Raw genomic sequence first — 22948 nt, 5'->3', positions numbered from 1 at the left:
ATATATATATATATATATATATATATATAGGGAGGGAGAGAGAGAGTGAGAGAGAGAGAGAGAGAGAGAGACCTTGTAACGATGATCTACGTTTGTTTATATTCAGGTATTTACTTGCCTCCCCACGAGGGCAGAGCTAGACACCAAGGTTGATTTTTAATGTGGGGAAAATTGTCTTAGTCGTGAAGGATTTCTCCTCCACTAACCGAGAACAAAAAATTGAAACTTTGATCTAGGCCCGAAGACTAAGGGTTGCGTAATCCCAACCACATGTCCACTGAACAGGAGTTGCTTGAGTTCAGTGGCACAAAGGTCCATGATAACAGTATAAGCAGATAAAGGCTGTTGTGGACTGGTGGTTATCCCCCATAAGGCTGATCTTATTTTCGGGTGTTTTTTCTACCCTGTGTCATACTTTGACCTCGTGGTGGAGGAGGGTTGTCTCTAAAAACATGTTTATTTGTATATGTGTGTTTGTGTGTGTTACTGTTAATGTGCTGTCGGTGGTGACGTGCATTTCGTAACCGTCTTTCTGATTGGCTCAGATCGAAACTCCATGAATGTGGAGTACAAGATGGCGGCAGCCCGACGAGCAGCAGAAGCGGAGCAGCTAATTTTCCGTTTTGATATGGCTGTCTGCTGACACCGAGTCATTACAATATCTACATACGTCCGGTCTGCCACCGAGAAAGACAACCCCCAACAACAAGAGGTAAATAGATGCACCCTTTTCGTTTGTTACATGTGTATCTTTCTTTTTCTTTTTCATTCGTGTCCATATCCCCACACGTAGTAACACTTGTCTTATCGTCACACCTTTCAGTGTTGTTATTAAAATGTCGGCGATAATATTACCCGCCCCTTAGCTTTCTAAATACTATACAAAAGAAAAAGTGAATTTACATTTGTTTTTCTTTTATATATTTAAATATGTGTTTTCTCTTTCTGAATTTTGATGTATTTGGGGACAAAATTAGACTAAAAAACAGGTTAATTATTTAAACACTAGTAATGGCTTCGATTGTTTAAGTTATTTATTTTCTTTTCAATTCTTAACCTTTATCATTTGATTATTTGCCATCATATGGTCGCTCTTCTCTCGATAGATGTTATTTCATTTGATTTCTATTTTTTATATTTATTATTATAAGTACATATTTTGTTAATATTCCTTTCTTTAATGAAAGGCGTATATAATTATTCAAGTCATTTTTTTTTCCTGAAACATGTGTTAAAATTGTTGTTTTAAAAGACCTGTTTATTTTTTCTGGATTTTAGAGATAAGGATTGATAATTTGGATTATTTGGACTGTTGTTCTTGTCTTGATTTTATAAAATAACATTCAAGATGAAAACCACTCCGAATAATACAAATCCCCTGTTTATTGTTGACAAGAATTATGCGTTCGTTTTTCTCTCTTTTCTGTTAAAATGTTGGAAAATATAAACATTTTTTTTTTTTTAAATCTGCGTACGTCTTTATTTTTTTTGAGAATTACTTCGCGTTTCTTTTTGCATTTATTTACAAAAAGTAAAAAAAAAAAAAAAATAATATATATATTGTGACTTATCGCAATTTGAAAAGAATTTAAAACCATTAAAAACTGCAATAGAATTCATTTTCGCGTTAACGTTTACGCATTCAAAGATTGATAGTTTTGTTTGAAAGCTATCCACAGCCAATAATTTTATATATATATATATATATATATATATATATATATATATATATATTAAAACACTACAAAAATAAATAAATAAAATAAAGTTTTATAACAATCTGGGGGGGGGTTGTATTACTGTACACATAGATTCGAAAAAGTTGTCAAAAAACAAATAAATGTTATCAAATGCAAGATAAGTTACTTTTCTACCAAACTGGATATATTGTTCGTGTTTTTAATCAATGTAACATGTTTATTCAGCTCGAAAACCATACAGTGTTTACCGATTTATTGGAAAATTCAAGATGGCGCCTGACTCTCTCTTTAACACGGTAAGTTGTGGAAAAGGTATTATAAATAAAAAACTAGACAAAATACTATTAAAAACCCGCCGAATATATGTCAACCTATGTCACGGTAACATATATTCGGCGGGTTTTTAATAGTATTTTGTCTAGTTTTTTATTTATAATACCTTTTCCTCAACTTACCGTGTTAAAGAGAGAGTCAGGCGCTATCTTGAATTTTCCAATAAATCCGTAAACACTGTATGGTTTTCGAGCTGAATAAACATGTTACATTGAATAAAAACACGAAAAATATATCCAGTTTGATAGAAAAGTAACTGAACTTGCCTTTGATAACATTTATTTGTTCTATATTTATTTTCTGACAACTTTTTCGAATCTGTGTACAGACAACCCCCCCCCAAAAAAAATTTACGGTACTTATACAGAATTTGAACCAATCATTTTTTTTTAATCTCTAAACTAGTCCTAACGTGAGTTTAGTTCGGATAATGGTGCTTATGCATCTATGTTACCGCGCTATTTTTTAAATAGTAATTTTGAGTTAATTTCAATTTTTGCGATATTTTTGTTTATTAAATTGTTAAGTAAAAGTACAAAATAGTTACAAAATACACTCTCCTCCACATGTTTAGAATGGCTTTCTAAATAATAACGTTATTATTTCATCGTGGTAACATAAATGCATAAATATCCGGAAAAATTCAGTTTGGTTCAAACTTTGTAAAAAGCCCCCCCCCCAATAACAAAAACAAAGCAAAAAAAAACAAAAACAAACGTGTTTGTGCACTTATTGAACCGCGCTATTTTTAAATAGTATTCTCAAGTTCAATCCAATTTTTACGATATCATTTATTTTTTTTTTTTTATCAAATTGTTTGGTAAAAGTACAAACTACTTACAAAACACCCTACCTTCCACATGTTAAGAATGGATTTCTAAACAATGTTATTATTTCAGCACGGTACAGTAAGTACCAAAATATAATAAAATAAACAACAAAGGAATTTAAAATGAAAGTAAAAACTCTGTCAACGTCGAGTTACTAGCTGAAGTTGATTGTTGCTTTTCATTGATCCGTGCTGAAATAATAACGTTATTTAAAAAGCCATTCTTAACATGAGGAGGGGAGGGTGTTTTGTACATATTCTGTACTTTAACCTTACAATTGAATAAAAACATATAAAACTTTAATTAAACTTGGAAATACGATTTAAAAAATAGCGCGGATCAGTAAATGCATTAGCACCTTTTTTTTTTAAATTGTATTTTTAATAACGAAATAAAATAATCTCAGATCTTTTTGAAAGTCCTGGAAATGTTTTCAATTGATGGCAACTTTTTTTTTCTCGATGCTTTATGCTTTAGCAAGTAAAATCTGCTAAAAAACGATGTTAATTTTATGTTATATGCAGATATTTTTTAAACTAGCGAAGGGGGGGGGGAAGGCAGTGTTCAGAATATTCCTAGGGTCCTATTTTTTTATTTTTTTTTAATTTTAAATAAAAAAGACGCAACTTGTACAGATGATGTATGTGTTAAAATTAACAAAGGAAATCGTGTAACCATTATATTTAGTTAATATTTGAATAATTTCTTGTTTTTCTTTTAACCCCTTTAGTCTGCGGACGTCTTTCAAACGCGTGGCAGATTTGAGTATGACATTTGAGAGAGATCAATAAAGTTTTTTTTTTGTTTTTTTTAATGAAAATAATCGTATTTTAAGTCGTGATTGAAGAAGGTGATAACACAATAAAATGAAATAGCAAAATAACAAAAAGTTTAAATTCGTTTTAAACGATGTAAACGAATCAAGGATAAAGAAAATTAGATTTTTTGCGAAAATAAATATTTTAATTTACAACTGATGAAATTAGACTTTTTTTTTTTTTTTAATATAGGGGGAATTCTGGACAACAGGTGTTTTAGGTGTATCAGAATTTTTGTAGGAATTTTTGACACCCCCTAACACGAAACTGCGAATAAAATATAAAAATCTCGTAATTTCTCTGTTAAAAGTGGGTTATTTATTTTCTTTATGGATTATACTTCCAAAATAAACTATTAAAGTTTTAAAAGTAATAGAATTTTTTTTTTTTAAACAGTAATGAATTTTCCGAACTCAATATTTTTCAATTTTTAAACTTTAAAAATCTATCAAAATTTTTCTATCGATTCTATTTTTACGATATTTTCAGGGTCAATGTGAAATTTTATGTTCTTTCCAATAAACCGAATATAATATTTTAGACAAACGTTTTTTTTTTTTAAATTCACCTCCCCATTTTCAAGTTTCTATTAAAAAGTAAATAATTAATTTACACACCAAAGTTTTATATATCACAAATTGAAGAGAAAAGGTCAATAAATAATATATTCAAATTTAAAACAAAAAAGTAGTGTTTTTTAGAAATTTACCTGTAAAGTTCGAAGTTTTTTTTGTTTTTTTTTTAAACCACGTTGTTTTTTTTTTTTTTTTTTTAATGAAACCTTGGTCCTTGCTCCTTTAATTGAAAAAAAAATTAGGGCTTGAATTACATTTTTCGAGTAGTTATAAGCTTGGAAAGACAGGGGGGTCGAATAATTCACGCCTCCCATTTTGAAATGTCTATTAAAAAGTAAATAATTAATTTATGTACCAAAGTCTTATATATCACAAATTGAAGAGAAAAGGTCAATAAATAATATATTCAAATTTAAAACAAAAAAAAAGTAGTGTTTTTAGAAATTTACCTGTAAAGTCCGAAGTTTTAAACCTTTTTTAAAAAAGAACCACGTTGTTTGTTTTTTTTTTTTTGTTTCTTTTTAATGAAACCTTGGTCCTTGCTCCTTTAATTGTAAAAGAAAATTAGGGCTTGAGTTACATTTTTCGAGTAGTTATAAGCTTGGAAAGGCGGGGTGGAATTATTCACTATTTTTCACGAAATTTCTGACACACCTACAGGTGCTTAAGATAGAGTTGACAAATCTATTTATTTTTTAATATGTCGTTTTAAGCAAATAATTGCCATGCCGAAAATAGTAATATATCTAAAAATTACGAAAATTCATCGAGTAAAAAGTTATTTATAGTTAAAAGTAATTTTTACAAAAAATTCGATAAAATTGCATTTTTTTTTTTGTTTTAGATGTTAGTGGAAGATGTTAATGTGTGTGAAGAGTTCACGCACAGGGGACATAACTCGGAACGTAAAATTTAGATTACATCGACATTTGTAGCCAATAGCGATAGAGTTTATTTTACTAAAAGCAGTTGTTCTACTTGATGAATTTTCGTGGGTGCTTCTTGTCTACATTTGGGCCTATAAAAAAATTTTTTTTCAAGAAAAATCTTTAAAAATTTTGTGAGAATTAATTTCCTCACAGGCTTTAGAATTCAGCAGAGAGCTGAAAAGAGGACAATGGAATAAAGCAAGCCTTACCTGAGACGATGAATTTCAGTCTTTTTTGGTAGGATCGCGAAAAATATGCCAATTTCTCGTGTCTCTGAGAGTCTGGTAGTTTTCTTGGGTGTTAAATTGCTTCTCTTCGGAGAAGCTGGTAAAAGGGAACAGAAACCATTTATGTTATCTGGATGAATAAAACTCCAATTAACGGAGTTGAATTATCAGTTCTAGGAAAGACGATGTTCGTCTAAAAATTCCTATCATAATAGGAATAAATACTTGGTTAAAGGAAAAAAGGTGTATGGTGCTCCAAGCATGGTTGACCTCGAGGCCTACCCTCTGGGGAGATACTTTTTTTTGCCGTCTATACTCTGACAAGGTTTTTTTTTTTTTTTTGCAAAGAGAACGAAAATGTCTGAGTTTTAAAACTGCGCGCGCAGGAACTTTTCTAGCGGTCCAATCAAAGGCCTGAAAAAGAAACCATGACATTCAGTACCTCAACCAATAAGGCTCACCCTTCCATGTAAAATTTTCCTCCGCCCATGTAAACGCAGAATTTTTGTTGGACATGGGAGAGGGTCAACGTGTGGGTGCTCATTTTACGTTAAATTGTGTTCGTATAAATGTTATTTTCGTGTTCAGCGCTCCTGAAAACCTCTAAAATTAAGTTTTGAGACATTTGTGTTGAATAAAGATGGCGGCTTAGTTCAGATCAGTAACCAAGATGGCGACCAAGAATCAAATGCGGTCTGTCGCGTAGTTAACCTCTTAAGTTCTGAGATATTATGTTGAACAAAGATGGCGGCGTAGTTCAGATCAGTAACCAAGATGGCGGCGTAGTTCAGATCAGTAACCAAGATGGCAGCGAACAATTAAATGCGGTCCGTGACGTAGCAAATGGCGAACTGATTGAATCCAAAATTCGACGATTTTTATAATAATTTTGCGACGTTTTGATTGGTTGTTTAGCATAGCCGTTGGTTATAAAAATGATTGGCGAATCCATTCGCCTCATACCCCCATTAGAAGTCCATTTTGATGGGATGTCTCCTAGCGGCCTCGGCTGCATGGAGACAGGGTAGTACCAGTCAAGGATTCGTCACTTGACACTCAGCCCAACAGGTGAGGGGCCGGAAACCGGCCCAGCACCTGTTGGACTGAGGTACACCGCCTGGGTAATACCTAGGAGGTCCACCCTCCCAGGCCTTGCCACCGGGCTTTCCGGTGGGGCAAGTTTATTGCTTGCTGCCTGAGGCGCCCCGACCGGGGAATGCCGACGGGGTTACTCAGGCAATTTTTAAAATTGCAGGAGTGCCCCTCCTTTAGGGGAGCCTGCGGGGTTCCCACTTTCCGGCCTTGTGCCACATTTTGCTGAGGTGGGCAGCAAATAAATATCTACCCCCATTAGAAGTCAAAAACTTTTTACAGGTAATTTCAAAGGATTTTTCAAAGTCGATTTGTCTGCCCTTGTTGATCCTAAATTCTTGATCATTTGTAATTAAGATGGCGCACTAATCCTTCCATAAAATATTTCATAAAATTAGATTTTCTTAAATTAAAAAAAAAACAAAAAAAAACTACTAGATCGATTTACATAATTTTTGGAATATGACATCTTCGTGCAATGACAGATACGTACATCATAAAGCTTTTTCTTGAAAAAAATTTTTTTTGTACAGGCCCTAATGTAAACAAGCACCTTTTCGTAATTTTTGGATATATTACTATTTTCGACATGACAATTAAGTACGTAATATTGTTTGTTTTCTTTTTTTTTTTTTTTTTGAACGACATATTTAAAAAATCGATTTGTCAACTTAACAAGCACCGATATCTATAATGCAGAACAGCATATCGTCATGTTTACAGTTGTTACGCGTTTGAAAGTCAACTTTTCGTTCCATTTGAAAAGTCAGTTGATTTCAAGTTTTTATACAACCTTACTATTACATTATTGACAGCCAGGGTGTTTATTCTTAAAGAGGATCCAAATGCATTTTGACACCATTTTATGCGAAACCTGTATGAACGAATTTAGAAGCAAAAATGAAGAAGTTTAGTTGATTATTTAATAACAATGTGTTTTTTTTGTTTTTTTTTTTTACAAAGGAGTCACCACTTATCAAGGCCCGGTGGCCAATCGGGGATAAAGGTTAATGAGTGTACCGCAGTCAATGGGGTAATATCGTAGTAATCGTTAGTAGTGAAAATTTGGTAAATTGGATAACTTAAGGGGATGGCTTATCAAGAACTTGTTTACGTTGGACTTGAAGATGACCAAATTGTAGTTAACTGGAAAGCAGGGAAATGGAAGAGTTCCACAGGTGTGCAGTTCTAAGAAAGAAGTTTTGTTTATGGAATCCACGTTTAGGCATAAATACATTGCGAGCCTATCCTTGTTTTATCGTTATTTTCATGGCAGGTGCTTGTCTGAACTCCAATCCCTAGTCCCCCCTCGCCAATCTTTCACGAAAAACACCCGTCTAGCTGAATCCATTGTGAAAAATTTCCCCCACTCTATATCTGTGCCTAAATCAAAACGCGGATTCCATGAACAAAGCTTCTTTCTTAGAACTGCATGCCTGTGGAACTCTGTTCCGTCTGCCTGCTTCCCTCCGGACTACAACTTGGATGTCTTCAAGTCTAATGTTAACAAATTCCTAATGAACCGCCCCCTTAAGTAAACACTCCATCCAATCTCCACACTAACGTAATGTACTTGCAATAACCCTTATCCCTGAGTGGCTTCCGGGCCTTGATAAGTGGTGATCACTGTGTAAAAAAAAAAATAAAGAATGAGGGAAATTATTGATAGTGGTTTCAGCTAGACTAGTGTTTTTCATGAAAGTTTGACAAGAGGGCCATAGATTGGAGCTCAGATCAGCACTTGCCATGAAAATAATGATAGAACAAGGATAGGCTCACAATGTCTCTTTTGTAGGGAAAAAGGTTTCAGGAAAGAGAAAAGAGCATCCTCTACTAGGCTACAAAGTCTATTTTAAACTCTGTCAAGGTAGGATAAGGTGCTTTTAGCATCTCCTACCCAAATATGGCAACAGTACTCCATCCTAGGACATACTTGAGTCTTATATAGGTAGAGAATTGCATCAGCAGTAAGATATCTACTGGAGCGGTAGAATGATCCCACCATTTTTCCAGCAACATTGGCAACGGATTTGATATATGTGTTCCATTTCAGACCCAGAAGTTTGTCAAAATATGGAGCCTCCCCAAGATGAGAGCAATTCATTTCAATTGATGCTAGATGAAGGTCAGAGCATTGATGATGTAAAAATAAAAGCTTGATTTTAGATGCATTAAAATTAACTAGCCACCTCTTTCCCCATTCTACCACGTGCTCAAGATCAGAGGAGAGAGAATCAGAAAGAACTTGGCAATTTATGGCCTTTGAAGTGTTGCTTTAGTTGGTAGTCTCGTCAGTATAAATGCCTATAAATGATCTTAGGATGTAATTTGGGAGATCGTTGATGTAGATTAGAGAGTTGGGCCTAGGATGGACCGATGAGGGATTCCAGCACTAATACCATGAACTTCTGATTTCTGCCCCTTAATCAATCAGAGATGAATGATTTAATAATTGAGAAGACATTTCTAGCTATACCGAGAGATTCGCTACTCCTATGACATATAACTGTTAACACATCTGCTGTAGATCTAGTAGAACGGAAACCATATTGCATGTCACTGAGGAGGTTATTTTTTCTGAGATGGTTGACTACTTTCTATTTAACAGATTCCAGCAACTTACTCATGACGCACAAGAGACTTATTTGTCTGTACTGAGAGGGAGATGACCTATCACCTGAATTTTTAAATACTGGGCTTACTGATGAGGTTTTCCAAAGTTTTTTCTTCTTCGCTATAATAGTGAAATTCAAACCTCAAAATTGAATGTTAAGTAAAAACAATGGTATCTACTTGTCATGTTGCAGTAATGAACATATCCCAAAATTACAAAAAACAAGGTAGAAAATTAATTATTTATAGAAAATAATTTTCAAAGACAATTAGTGAAATAATTTTGGCTTAAGATTTTTAAAGTTTTCAGAGAAAATTTCCTCCTTTTTTTTTTACAATTCGAACTAACCGATTTTGCAAAACTCAATTTTCACTAATTGTCTTCGAAAATTATTTTCATTAGCAATTAATTTTCTATTTTATTGTTTTTTGTAATTTTTTAACATGTTCATTACTGCAACATGACAATTCAGTAGATAACACTGGTTTTATTTGAAATTCAGTATTTCAATTTTTGAATTTTGTTTGTATAACTAAGAAGAACCCAATCAGATAAATAAATACAACAATTAAAATTTTATAAACTTTAAAAGAACAATAATTGTACTTTAAAGGTAAAGTATATAAATTTGAATTGTCACAATCTGATTCCAGAACCGAAAAATATAATTTAAAGACATCAATTTTATGGTTTATCTCATTGGAACTTTTCGGCTTTAAAATGGAAGCCATTGAAACAACATTGTCTTAAGAACGTTAATTTTAGTTTTATAACAGTTTGTTTGGTTTAATTAATAGTTTAATAACCAAACAGAATAATATAACCTAATATTACAACATTGTTTAAATTAAATTATGTTCAGATCATTAAATTGGTAAAATTTTGGTTTAGTGGCCTGAACATAATGCAATGAAAAATGATGTACAGGCAGTAAATATTTGTCAGTAGTTTGAATCACAGGTTTTATTTAGGGGAGATAAGAAAAAACTTAATTTTCACTAATTGTCTTCAAAAACTGTTTTCATTAATAATCCATTTTCTACTTTATCATTTTTTGTAATTTTTGGATATTTTAATTACTGCGACATGACAATTAAGTAGATAACATTGGTTGTACTTGAAATTCAATATTTCGATTTTTATCAATGAAAACAGTTTTCAAAGACAATTAACAAAAATTAAGTTTTTACTTATCTCTCCTAGATAAAACCTGTGATTCAAACTACTGCCAAATATTTGATCTTTTTTGTGAAATATTAGTAAATGAGAAACTGTTTTGAGTTAAAATCTATTTAGTATTATGCTTGTAATCTTAAGAACTTGAAATGTGTACATATACTGAAATAATTGCTAGTAAAAAAAAAGTCAAGCCAGAATAATGACTGTCTCAAGTAAATAGTGTTTGGTCAGAATTGGTTCCTGCAATATAAATTCCGGTTAGTTTTTAGATTTCCTGTATTCGATAATTTCATTTTCAAAATACACATTAGTACAGATAATAATAAAAAAAATACATTTTTTCAATTTGGAAGCGTAACTCATTGTTCTAAGGGAAGTAACTCTATTTTACTAAGAATTGTAAGAAAAAGATTTTTTTTTGTTTTGCAATTACTTTATTTAATGTAACAATGTTCTTTAACATAATAACAAATAAAAAAAAAATGTAAAATATGATATTGTAATTTTTCTTAAAACATTAGAGTAATTATAAAAAGAAAATTTTTTTATTTTTCCAACTACTTTAGTAAAATAGTTATCTCCTTAAGGACAATGTGTTAAGCTTTCGAATTGCCAAAAAGAAAAATACTTCAGCTATATCATATATACGATCCGACAGTATTATGATAGTTAAAAATTTATTTCCTAAAATAATATACTTAAAAGAAAAAATATTTATGAAAGAAAATCAAGCCATCTATTTTTGATTATTTCATCCTCAAAATAAATGAAAACATTTGATATTTATTGAAGACAAAAGAAAAACGAAACCACCTATTTGAATACTTACTTTTTATATAAGACATTTTTGAAAATACAAATGTGTACAAAATTATTCCAGATGCATGTTAATAACTGTTTGATTGCCTATTTTTAATTTTAACCACAACAGGAAATCTTTGATATCTGGAATTCTGAATGAACATCGTTTACTGCTGATTTTGAGATTTGAGTTGAGTCATTATTCTGGTTTGGCAAAAATACAATTGAGTCTTCATACAAATGGAAGTTTGAGAAGTGATTGTTGCAAAGGGTGGAAATGGTGTGTGAAGATGCCACTCGACCCTGCAACTAACAAGGTAAACACAAAGGCAAAGAGATAACGGCAATAGCAAAGAAGGATGGCAAACACTGATGATTGTTTAAAGATGATAGGTATTGTGTTTTATTTACCGAGAATTGAAATGGTAAATTATTGGCAATGAAGATCATTTATTCAGGATCAGTTAGAGTGAGATGGCATCAGTCACTGGAACATGTAGCTAGACATCAGTGGGCACTGGAGCTGCTTGAGTGAGCTGGCATTTGCTGGTTGGAGAGGAGAGTTTGCGTACAGATAATGTGTGGAAGTTAACCATTCAGAAATTGTGTGAGGATCAGAAGTTAGTCTATCCTTCACCTGCTGATGTACATGAGAGTTTACATGAAGGTTTGCAATGTCATAAGTAAGCCACATGTCATGAATAGTAGTGCCAGAGATAATAAATTGTTGAATGGAATAAATAAGCTATGCTCCTCATTAATCCTAACATTAGTCATGTCCGAGGGAGGGAGGCAATGTGAGAAAACAAAATAATAAAAATATTAATAATAAACCAAACTGCACAATTGATCTTTTAAAATCAATTTAACTTCATTTAGCATGTGCGCTTGTGTACACTGGAGCATTTTAATTTATTATTTTTTAATAAAAATCACTCTGAGTTCCAAACCATTTTATTTTTTTCTTAAGTATTTTTTCCCGGGGGAGAGAAGATACTTAAGAAAAAAATCTTTTTACGTAGTAGAGATTTAGGTTATCACAATGTGAGGGATGAGATATAGTCGGTGTTGGTGAGAGAAGATGAAAACAAGTGGCGATTTACAAATCAATAAGTACATGTATGTCTATATATACATATATTTATTCAGTTGTATTAAATACAAATGTCTTACTTGTTATGTCTGTGACAATATCCATAATATATTTCGGGAAAAAATTCCCCTTATCAAATGGTGGACGTGACAGATCGATTCAAAACATGCTAGATCATGAAACGGAAACTGAATTGAATGGCTATGTGGAGCCTCGCAGCAAATGTAAGGAGGGGATTTACATATATGGCGTGTTTTAGGTAATTAACATTTTTTGTTCCTTTTTTAAAATTTTTTGTATATATATACAAGAGTGTTGGGGTTCCCACCCTCTCAAAAGGAAAAAAGAAACTAGGTTGAAAACTGAAGTGATTCTATAGAATAACTCTTTTTTCTAGATTATGAATAAATTTGAATGAATGGTGACGTAGTTGTCAGAATTTTAGGGGAATTTTGACACTCCTAACAAAAAACTGCGAATAAAATATAAAAAACTTGTAATTTCTCTTTTGAAAGTGGGTTGTTTATTTTCTTTATGGAATATACTTCCAAAATAAACTAAAGTCATTTAAAAAATAATAGAAATATTATTTTTTATTTTTTAAAAAACAATGTTTACAAAGTGCCAGCGCGCCTTCATGCAGCCATTTTGTTTATGTAATGAAATCAATTGAATTTTACGAGTTAATTTTTTTTCAATTTTTTCATCTTAAAAATCTATCAATTTTTCTATTGGTTTAATTTTTGTGATATTTTCAGGTTCAATGTGAAATTTTATGCTCTTTTCAATAAACTGAATATAATATTCTAGACAGGTTTTTTTTTAAAAATTTACCCCCCCCTCATTTTGAAATGTCTATAAAAATGAAAATAATTAATTTTCTCACCTACAAATTTATATATCACAAATTGAAGATAAAAGATCAATAAATAAAATAAGCTAATTTAAAACAAAAAAAAAAAATACAGTAATTTGCAAATTTACCTGTAAAGTCCAAAGTATATAACCTTTTTTTTTTTTTTTAAAAACCACATTGAATTTTTTTTTTTTTTTTTAAGTGAAACCTTATAATCTTCTTATATTGCACAGAAAGTTTCGTTTGATTACAACAATTATTTCTATTTCATTCAATGTTGTTTTTATTTTTATAGATATTTAAAAAAAAAAATTCACTCAATAAAGAAGTAAAATATATTAAATCAAAAACTCATGTATTTCTTTGAGAAAAGAAAAAAAAAATTCCTCGACTGGGTTTTTTTTAAATTTTTTTTTTTAAAGCAAAAACTTATAAGTAAAATTTGATTAGTTTTCAACTATGGTAACACATATTTCTTCATGCACAAGGCTAGACGGCTAATGTGAACGTGTGGTTTTTACGTCCTTCTGTCCATCCGTAGTTCAAAATAAGAAGAAACACCAGTTCAGCGTTTTGCTAACACCATAAAAATGCTTGTTTAAAAAAATTCTTTTATTTAAAAAAATACATGGAATTTAAAATATAAATATGGATAAATTCTTAACAATAAAGAATGGAAGTACCCATTGAATAGTATTTTTTATAGGTAAGTGATTTTTTAGAAATTTCTATATTTTTATAATAGAACTAAGTAAAATTTCGTTGATTTTCTTCAAATCTTTTTTAAAGAAAACCGATTTAAAAAAAACAAATATTGCATAATTTGCTATTAAACCTGGTATTTTTTTAAAATTTGGTCTTTACTTCTTTAATTGAAAAAAAAATTAGGGTTTTAATTACATTTTTCAAGTAGTTATAAGCTTGGAAAGATAGGCGGTCGAATTATTCAATTATTTTATCACACATTTTTAATGTCGATTTCTGACACTGCTAATGCTGATAAAGCTATACAGTTATATTTTGCCCCCGACCTAGAATGCTTCTTTTTAAGGAAGCCCCCACAGATTCATTCATAGTTTTTAATGACAATGACTTCAAAAGATGAAAAGAAGGAATGTCATTTACGACAGTCATGTTTTTCATAAAACGGCATGAAAAAAAAACATTTAAAGTTGCTGTTACATGTTGACCAGACAATTCTCTCATTGAATTGTAATCGCCTCTGTTGCACAGTTGTTGTTGTTGTATGATGTCTTAGCAGGAAGACTTGACTTTGCCTGGTATTTAATGAAGAACTGATGCTCTTTGGTGATTCTTCAGAATAACTAACAAAGCAAAAAAAAAAAAAAAAGTGTTGAAAAGAATAAATAAATAAATAAATACATAAATAAATAAATGTAACCGAAGGCAATCATTGTGCTACCTACATGGATAAGTTTTTTGTTTTTTAACTTATTTTAAAGCGTTTATTTTTGCTTAAAAACGAATATAGTGTAAAGTCAAATTCGAACAAATAAAAAATGGTTCTGTCCTTACAGCTAGTTTAGAGCCTCAATAATTGCTGAAAAATTGAAAATTAAACAAAATACTGTTAGAACAGTACGTTTTTACACTATTAGTGACATTTATTGAATATGTTTCTACCAGTAATTTATTTAATTTTTGGTCTATTATATAGGCTCAAAACTCTAATGACAGCACCAGTTTTTTTCATTCTAACTTAACAAATTTTACGTTTGTTTTTAAGTAAAAAAAAAACAAAACAAAAAAAAACTCTTTAAAATAAGTGAAGCAAAAAACTTATCCACGTAGATAGAAAAGTAACTTAGCTTGCTTTGGGTAACATTTATTTGTTGTATATTTTTGTTTTTTTGTTGGCTATTCTAATAAATGCTCTTATTTTTTTTTTCCATTTTGAAACTTGCCTGGTGGGAATCATTTTATTTTATTTTTAAAGAAACACCCATTTAACCTGCTTCTTTCTTTTTTTATTCTTTGGTTTAATTGCAAAAATAAAAAACAAAATGAAAAGAAAGAACTGTTTTACAAGTTTTATTTTTATTCTTCATTATTTTTTATGTATTTTTAACGCGTCATTTTGACACATGTAGTCACTACCTTTGTGTCTATTGTATTTTTAGTGGGTTGACGTTCAATCAATTGCAATGCATGCATCTGTAAAAACCTGTGTCCCTATTTTATATTAAAAAAGTGTTTGTCATTCTTTCGACAACAAAGATTGGATGTTACAATTTGCATGTTGTCATGTCAATCAGATACTTAAAATGAAATGCCTTTTTCTATGCTGCAACAATGACTGTTTTAAAGCTACTTTCTAACATCTAAAAGATAAGTCTATTTTAAATGAAATCTCTTGAAAATAAAATGAAATGAATAAAAGTGCTTGTATAAACCAAGATCCATGGTTGACAGTATTGGTTCACTAAAATCTGGTAGCAATAACGGTTGGAATGAAACAAGATTAAAAGTAATCCTTGTTCAATAAATGGAAAATAAAATACAGAATTTTATTTATTTATTTGCGGGCTGTTATCCTCATCATTATAGTTGTTGTTTCACAATGTTTCGGCTAACTATTCCTCTGGTTTTCGTCAGGTGGTTAAACGTGACGGGATAGGAATGCTGAATCTCCACTTGTATCTTCAGTAATTACTGCCTTTCATAGTTGTTGTCGTCTCGCCACGTTTTCGCCAACTAATCCTCTGGCAGGCTTTGGGTAGGATTGAAACCGCTATCTTCAGACAATGCTCACCTGGAACTATAAGAATTCAACGTCTCTGTCCATTACACCACGGCTCCGAACGGTGAATCTCTACAGTTCCAAGTGAGCACTGTTCGAAGATAGTGGTTTCAATCTTACCCAAAGCCAGCTAGAGGATTAGTTGGCTAAAATGTGATGGGATGATAACAACTATGGAAGACAATAATTACTGAAGAATTTTCAATCTATTAGGCTCAAAACTCTAAGGACAACTTGTGCTTTTGTATTTTGTTTGAGTTTACCGTATAACATTTTCTTAAACTTGTGTATCCCTTGAAATTTGTTTTCCTAAAACCAGTTCTCCCAAAAGTGATACGCTAAATAGTGGTTCACTAAAAGTTTATTCAAAGGTTGTCAAAGTTATTTTTGAGCATCATTCATTTTAAATGAATTGGATGATTATTGATGGCATTATTTACAGATATCTTTCTAGAAAGACATCTGGTACTTACAAGAGGAACCACATGATGGTTGCCAACATCCCTAAGTGAAAGTTTCTGTGGAACAAACTGGATTGTTGTTAAGGTATTGAAGCAGTTGTCGGGTGTCAGTGGCTATGATGTCTCCTATGGACAGGATTTCCTGCTATCAGTCCTCAAACCTTCTTCCCAGATATAAAAGTATATCCTGCTAGGAACAAGTTATTTTTAATTGTTGGAAAATATACAGTCTGTTAGATGAAAAGTACTAACACTTGACGATAAACCCTTCCCTGAATTTTAGCAACAAGTTGTATCTATAGAAAGAAACCAAACAAAGACATAAAAAAAGAGTGTAGACAAACAAGTTTCTGGTTGATACATTCTATTTTCCTTGCCTAGTCTCGCATCATATCACAAAATCTGCAAATATTATTGTGTTTCTTCATTTCCTTTGGTCATGTGCCTGATCAGGGTACACATAGACTATTTTCAAATCCTGGTGAAGCGTGCTGAACCAATGATATTTTAGCCATCTTCTTGGATGCCAGCTCTGATTTGTTAGCTCATGAGCCACATTGGCAAGGCTGTTGTTGGCTTGCAGGACATAACCGTATCATCTCGGTCAAAATTCAGAACTTAGCAGTCCTGGGTATGACCTTAAAAGACAGTGGTGAGGCTTTATTTGGGTGCTGTGAGTAATTTAGAGTAACCCTTTAGTTATTATCGCTCCCAGGTACACTTTGTCCCGGAATGGTAATACATGTTAGGGCATCCGGTGCTGCCAGATCAGGCTGTCTGAATATTTTATATATTCTATATATGGTTTCCTGAACAAAAATGTGCCAAACACATGTTTTGCAAAGTCAAAAGCAAAAACAATTTTCCTCTACAAAACAACCAAACCAAACACCATAAATAAATATTTTAAGATCTAAAGAATGTGAAGCATAAAAACTTTACCAAAATTACTGGATTTGGCATTAAATAACCTGAAAATGGTTGATATGTTGTAAAACAAACACAACTAACGAACCAAATAACCTAGCTTATCGGCAACTGGTATCGCTTCATATATCTTTGACAAATACTGTCGCTGGTGATGTAGTCAAGTAAAGTAATGCCTGATATCCAATGCAGTATCTTCATCTCTATAAAACCCAGATAGTTCTACAGCTTCTTTGTGACTAGCCAACATTCAGTACCATAAATTTTAATAGCCGGATGACTGTCACTGACTGTCTTGTTGAATTTATGGGGTGACCGAAATTTGGGATTGACTCCTTCATCTTTATTTTGTCCCAGACATTCACATTATATCTTTTTTCAAATCTAGTACCGACTTATTACTAACAAAAATTACAATAAAAAGCAAGAAGGTAAATAATTTTTGTTATTTTTTGAACACTGTTTTCATTTTGCGTTGTTGTCTTTTAGCTGTTATAGTAACTTACCAACCATGTACTTCAATATATACAATCACCTTATTCACCCGTCTGTTTTATATTCTGATATGCAACCAATGCCTTTCAGAAATTGACTTTCAAGCTAGCTTATCTCTGACCAAGTCTTTATTTATCCCTCTTTCTTTCAAGTTCATTCTTATCACTTTGTCCCATGTTTTTCTTTGCCTTTTCCTGTCAACTGACTCTGCTACCTCAACTGTTCTCCATCTACTGACCCAAGAACTATTCTTTCAATATGGATATACCATCGGAATCTCCTATTCTAAATACATCTTACCATACTGTTCAGATTTAATCTTTCTATGAGGTCATCTGAATTTTCATCCGTCTCTATTTGTCTTATACTTTTTATTTTTTATTTTTTTTTTACTTGAATTCATCCCAAACAAGGTATATTACAATTAATATGTAAAGAGCTACTATGAATAAGGATGCATATCTATAGGGGCATTGTAAGTTGGGAGTTGTGCGGTGACATGTTTGTTCACATTACATTTAAGTTTCTGCATGCTGCTACAGATGGGGGAGGAAACAGGGAATGGGAGGATTAAAGGCTAGCAGTTCAAGGGAAGTAACTATTAGAGTAGAAATCCGTCTGGCATTTGGGAACTTCTGCGGTGTAGGGGTAAGATTTAACTGATTGTTGAGTTAGTCAGTATTTAAGTTAAGTCAACTAAGGGGGCACCAGAGCAGCAAGTTCGTTGGAGTACATTCCATTGGAGTATTTGTAAAACAAGCACAGAAATGCAACATTCTGGTGATGGGACAAAGGTTGGAGCTTGGTAAACAGTGTGGAACCTTTTAGATTGGAGACTCGTCTTGTGAACTCCAAAAGGGAGAGAAGTTAATGGTTGGTGCACCAGCCCAGATGTGATAACAATACTCTATACATTAATGGATGATGGCTTTGTAAATAAATGATACTGGCAGATGTAAAAAGTTTTCTAGTACAGTAGAGGGAACTCACTTTCCTTGCAGCAGCTTTGGCAATATCTTCTATGTATATGTTCCAATTCATGTTGCATGTGAATGTTAGTTCACAGGCAACATAAATTGGTAGGAGTTTTAATGGTTGACTTCTTGCACTTTAAAAATAAATTATCAAGCAATATATGTTGGCAAAATTAATATCGATTTTATTTTATTTTTATTTTTTTTTTTTAATTTTTTTTTATAACAATTTAATGAGATAAATGATGTTTTGTTTTTTATTATTCAATTTTATCTACAAGTTTTATCTCTTGTGTTACGTAGTAAGATAAGTATATTTTCTTGTTGGCAAATCAATTTGATAACAACCTATAGTGAATATTAAACGTTTTTCTCTTTTTGATTTTTTTTGTGGATGTGTAGTTTATACAAGTTTACTATTTGGTCCTTTGGGATTGGATAAAAGTGTAGTAACTCAATCAGAGAAGAATTTCTCAATTGGGATAATTTTAAAATTATCTCATTCAGGTTATCTCTTTTTGGGAGTTTGATATTCACCATATTGAAGACCTTGTTTCACATTGAATCCGTGTGCTGAGGCAATGAACAGTGTCTTACTTAGCAAATCTATATATCTATAAAAGTTTGTGTGTCAGGACACTTCTCAACCTATATACTCAACGGATTTTTGATCTACATACTTGAACTTTTGTATATAGGATATTCAGACATGTGGAAGACTTTTTAATTGGTTTTCATCCAGCAAAATAGGTTACCAAGGGGTCAAAATTTAAAAATTGGTATGCGGGAGTTGTCAGATTTTTATCTGTTTGCTGTTTCACGAATGTGCATGCATGAATCGTTCACATGACAGATTCATTGTTAAAAATAAGTAGGTTTGAAAACTCTTTTTTAAGTCGTGTAAAGCAGGCCTAATGGTTATCAAACTTGACTCCCTCTTTAGGTTTTGATTTCAATCTCAGCTCTTGAGTATTTGCAAGTTTTCTTACTTGCAAGACACAGACTGTTTAGAAAAAACATAATACAAGGATGCACATGTCTCGGTTTCTGTATGAATTAAAATATAATATTTATGTATATTTTACGGCCGGGCAACGCTGGGTGGCCTGCTAGTATGTTTGTAAATCCCTTGAAACTTTTTCTCCTTTGTAGTAATAATAATTTACTGAAGCGCAACTCCAACTAAAATATTTCTTTTTGTCAGGATACTCTAACTTTTTTCTAAATGCATTCCATTGTGGTTACAAACATGAAATTGTTGAAAAATAAAATAAAAACGCCTCAACATCTGTTTGTGACTCTATTGTTTGAAGAACTTCTAAAAAAAAAAAAAAAAATAAAAACGTGATATATTTTGTGAAAACATTTTATATCATTTCTTCAATACATTAGTTGGGAAAACACCACATTTGCTGCATACAATCCCTGCTCTTGTCAATAAAGAATTGCACAACACTTTTACCCCCATATATTTGAGATGGCGAGTGAATGTCTGAAATGTTGTTGGATGCACCATCCCCAGTTTGAAACCTAAGGAAATTTAAAAAAAATATTTTTAAATAGGCAAGCAAATGCAGGCAGCACATATTTTTATTTTTTATTTATTTTTTTTTAAATGATATTTTCTTAGCAAATTATGAATGATTTTAAAAACTATGTATTTTTTTCAGGTATCATGTTTTGTTACAGAATGTTGGTTTTGTTTAGTTCTTAGTGTTTATTCAATGTTCACCTTGTTCCCAAAAATTAGAGATAATAAAACAGATGTCATTTTATCATTCAAATCACATTTATTTTTGAGGAGAGTAAAAAATGAACTTTTGGTTTACTTTGGGCAACCTCATAACTCTTGCTTCCCTTATTCCTTTAGTCCTCACATTCCATGAGCGATATTTCTGATAAAGGGGGAAGGATTGCTGTTTTATGGCTTGGTATCTATTCCATCTAACACTTATTGTTGGATAGATTTTGAACTGGAAATGTTATTTTGTATTCTTATTTATTTATTTTATTTTTTAGCTCTTTATATCAGGTGGTTTCATGCTTTGTCTGGAGCAAAGTCAATAAGAAAAAGGGTAGTTTACTTGAAGCATTGCTAGTATATTGGTTTTTAAAAAGACTATGTGATGCAGAAAAAACAATGGTAAAAGAAAAAATAAACAAAAACAAATAATTGATGAATTGAACACAATATAAATATAATTTTTCTTAAAAAAGTTTATCTATTTTTTTCAATAAATCTTTAATTTACTGGTAATAGAATCTGGGATAGTGGAATTTTTTTATATTTCAGGAGAAACTCTCCCCTTTTGAAACTTTTTTTTTTTTCATTTAAAAACACCCAAAGATGGTTATATCTATTTCATGTTTTACATGATTAAATTTATTAAAAAAACCCAAAAAACAAAACTTGATACTTTAGTTCCTAATTTATTTCCATAAGATTTTTATTCTGGTTATTTGAAGTTCTAGTTTTCATTCTGTATCTAAATTTGATTGGTTATCGCCAATCAGTTTTTGGTCAGTACAGATCACAATAAATGACTCTGTTGTATTTGTAGGTTGGTATAAATCCTTGGCTTGCAAGACCACTAGGATTATATTTTACTCATTAAGCCCCTAGTATTCTGAAAGGGTCGCCCATTTTAATACATAGCATAAAGAGTCAATGTTAATATATTATGAAAAAACATGTTTTGAAAGTTCACTTTCTTTTCTCTCTTTTTTTTTTTTTTTTTTTTTTTCTGGCTCTTCAGTTATTTAAAAACTATACAAGAAATAAACTTAAAAAATTATTTGGACCATTCTGCTTACTATTCTCATCTTATTAGCCGATGCAACCTTTGACCTTTACGTGGGTAGATTGTTACCATTTTCACCAGCCATGACCGGATAAAAGTTATTCTTGGTTATCGTTGCATGTAGTGAAGATTGATCCTTCAACTTCTAGAAGACTGTTATTAGAACTTATGGTTAGCCAATACGTTTAACTATTAGGTCAGGAGTTGATGTAGACAATTTCCCAAGTATTTTTTTATTTATTTTTTTAAAATTGTATTTTCACCCCCAAACAAGGCAAAGTGCCACTTTGATGTAGGGAGCTACTATCTGGGACATAATTTGCAGAGTTACTATGTAGGTAGTTGAGCAGCAAGATGTCTTTTCCATTACACTTCTGCATGTCAGTACAGTCAGGGAAGTAGGAACCCAGAAGGGAATTTTAAGTCTAGCGGTCCTGAAGAAACTATTAAGAGTACTACAGTGCAGTGTAGACTACAATATATTGTGAACTAAGTTACTGTAGAGAGGCATGTGAAACTTCCCTGGTGCTCCGTGATCGGTCCCTAACTAGAACAGGCAATTAATCGATTTGATTGAAAAATGGGTGATTTCACCATTTTGATGACAATAAAATATGGGAGGGCGAAACATTAGTTGATCTTCATTCAATTTCGGGCAAGACTAAAGTGAGAATAACTGTCTGAATAATATAAATTGAATTTTTTTTTTTTTTTTTTTACATAGGCATAACCACTTATCAAGGCCAGAGACCACTCGAGGATAAGGGTTAAGAGTGTACAGTAGATAATTGGACAATATAGCAATCGTTAGTAATGGAAATTCAGTAAATTTGTTAACTTAAGTGGAATGGCTCATCAAAAACTTGTTTACGTTAGACTTGAAGACAACCATATTGTAGTCAGCTGGAAAGCAGGAAAACGGAAGGCAATTCCACAGGCGTGCAGTTCTAAGAAAGAAGCTTTGTTCATGGAATTTACATTTAGATTTAGGCACAAATGTTTTAATCTTAAATTTACCAATTTTAGAATATATAGTAAGGAATTGTGGGGGTGTCTATCTCTCAAACCAGTGGAATTGGTGAATAGAACTACAACTTCTGTATGTGTTGTGCTTATTTTCTTGCCACTCAGTGAGGGTGAAGTTAGATACTTGACACGTTTTTAATATGAAGGATATGCAGTTCTCCAAAATGGAGCACTCTGAACTAGGACAAAAAACTGCTTATGCCAGCCCAAAATGCGTGTGTAAAGTATGAGATTTTTTTAAAATGGTCCCTATTCTACAATTGAGCTCTGAGTTTTTCTATGAGAATTTGAAATATTTTAAATTAATTGAACTGACATGTTGAAATGTTTGTTTGGATTTTTTTTGTATTCATTTTGTATGAATGGTAGTTTGTGTTAGTTTTTTTGCAAGTGTTCAGCAGGGAAAGAAAGTTAAGACAGTTGTTAACTTGTGCGTGCTGTTATTTTTGTATTTTT

General features: G+C 31.7%; 1 protein-coding gene across 16 annotated transcripts in view; it reads left to right on the top strand.

Moving 5' to 3' along the window:
* The first annotated feature begins 516 nt into the window (after nucleotides 1-516).
* The window catches only part of LOC145291500 (sorting nexin-13-like), a 289540-nt gene continuing 267108 nt past the window's right edge, over nucleotides 517-22948 (top strand). For 12 of the 16 annotated variants that reach the window (XM_080137417.1, XM_080137408.1, XM_080137415.1 and 9 more), the window contains exon 1: nucleotides 549-712. The gene's annotated coding sequence lies outside the window, so the exon portion shown is untranslated. Of the gene's footprint in view, nucleotides 713-22948 lie in introns of all 16 variants that reach the window. The other 4 variants (XM_080137420.1, XM_080137413.1, XM_080137419.1 and 1 more) reach the window with 3 other exon arrangements.

The sequence above is a fragment of the Euprymna scolopes genome, chromosome 12, assembly GCF_053919585.1.
Source record: "Euprymna scolopes isolate OS-2025 chromosome 12, ASM5391958v1, whole genome shotgun sequence".
In the NCBI taxonomy this organism is placed as follows: domain Eukaryota; kingdom Metazoa; phylum Mollusca; class Cephalopoda; order Sepiida; family Sepiolidae; genus Euprymna; species Euprymna scolopes.
Note: the sequence above shows the minus strand (reverse complement) of the source record. Positions and strands in the feature narration are given on the sequence as shown.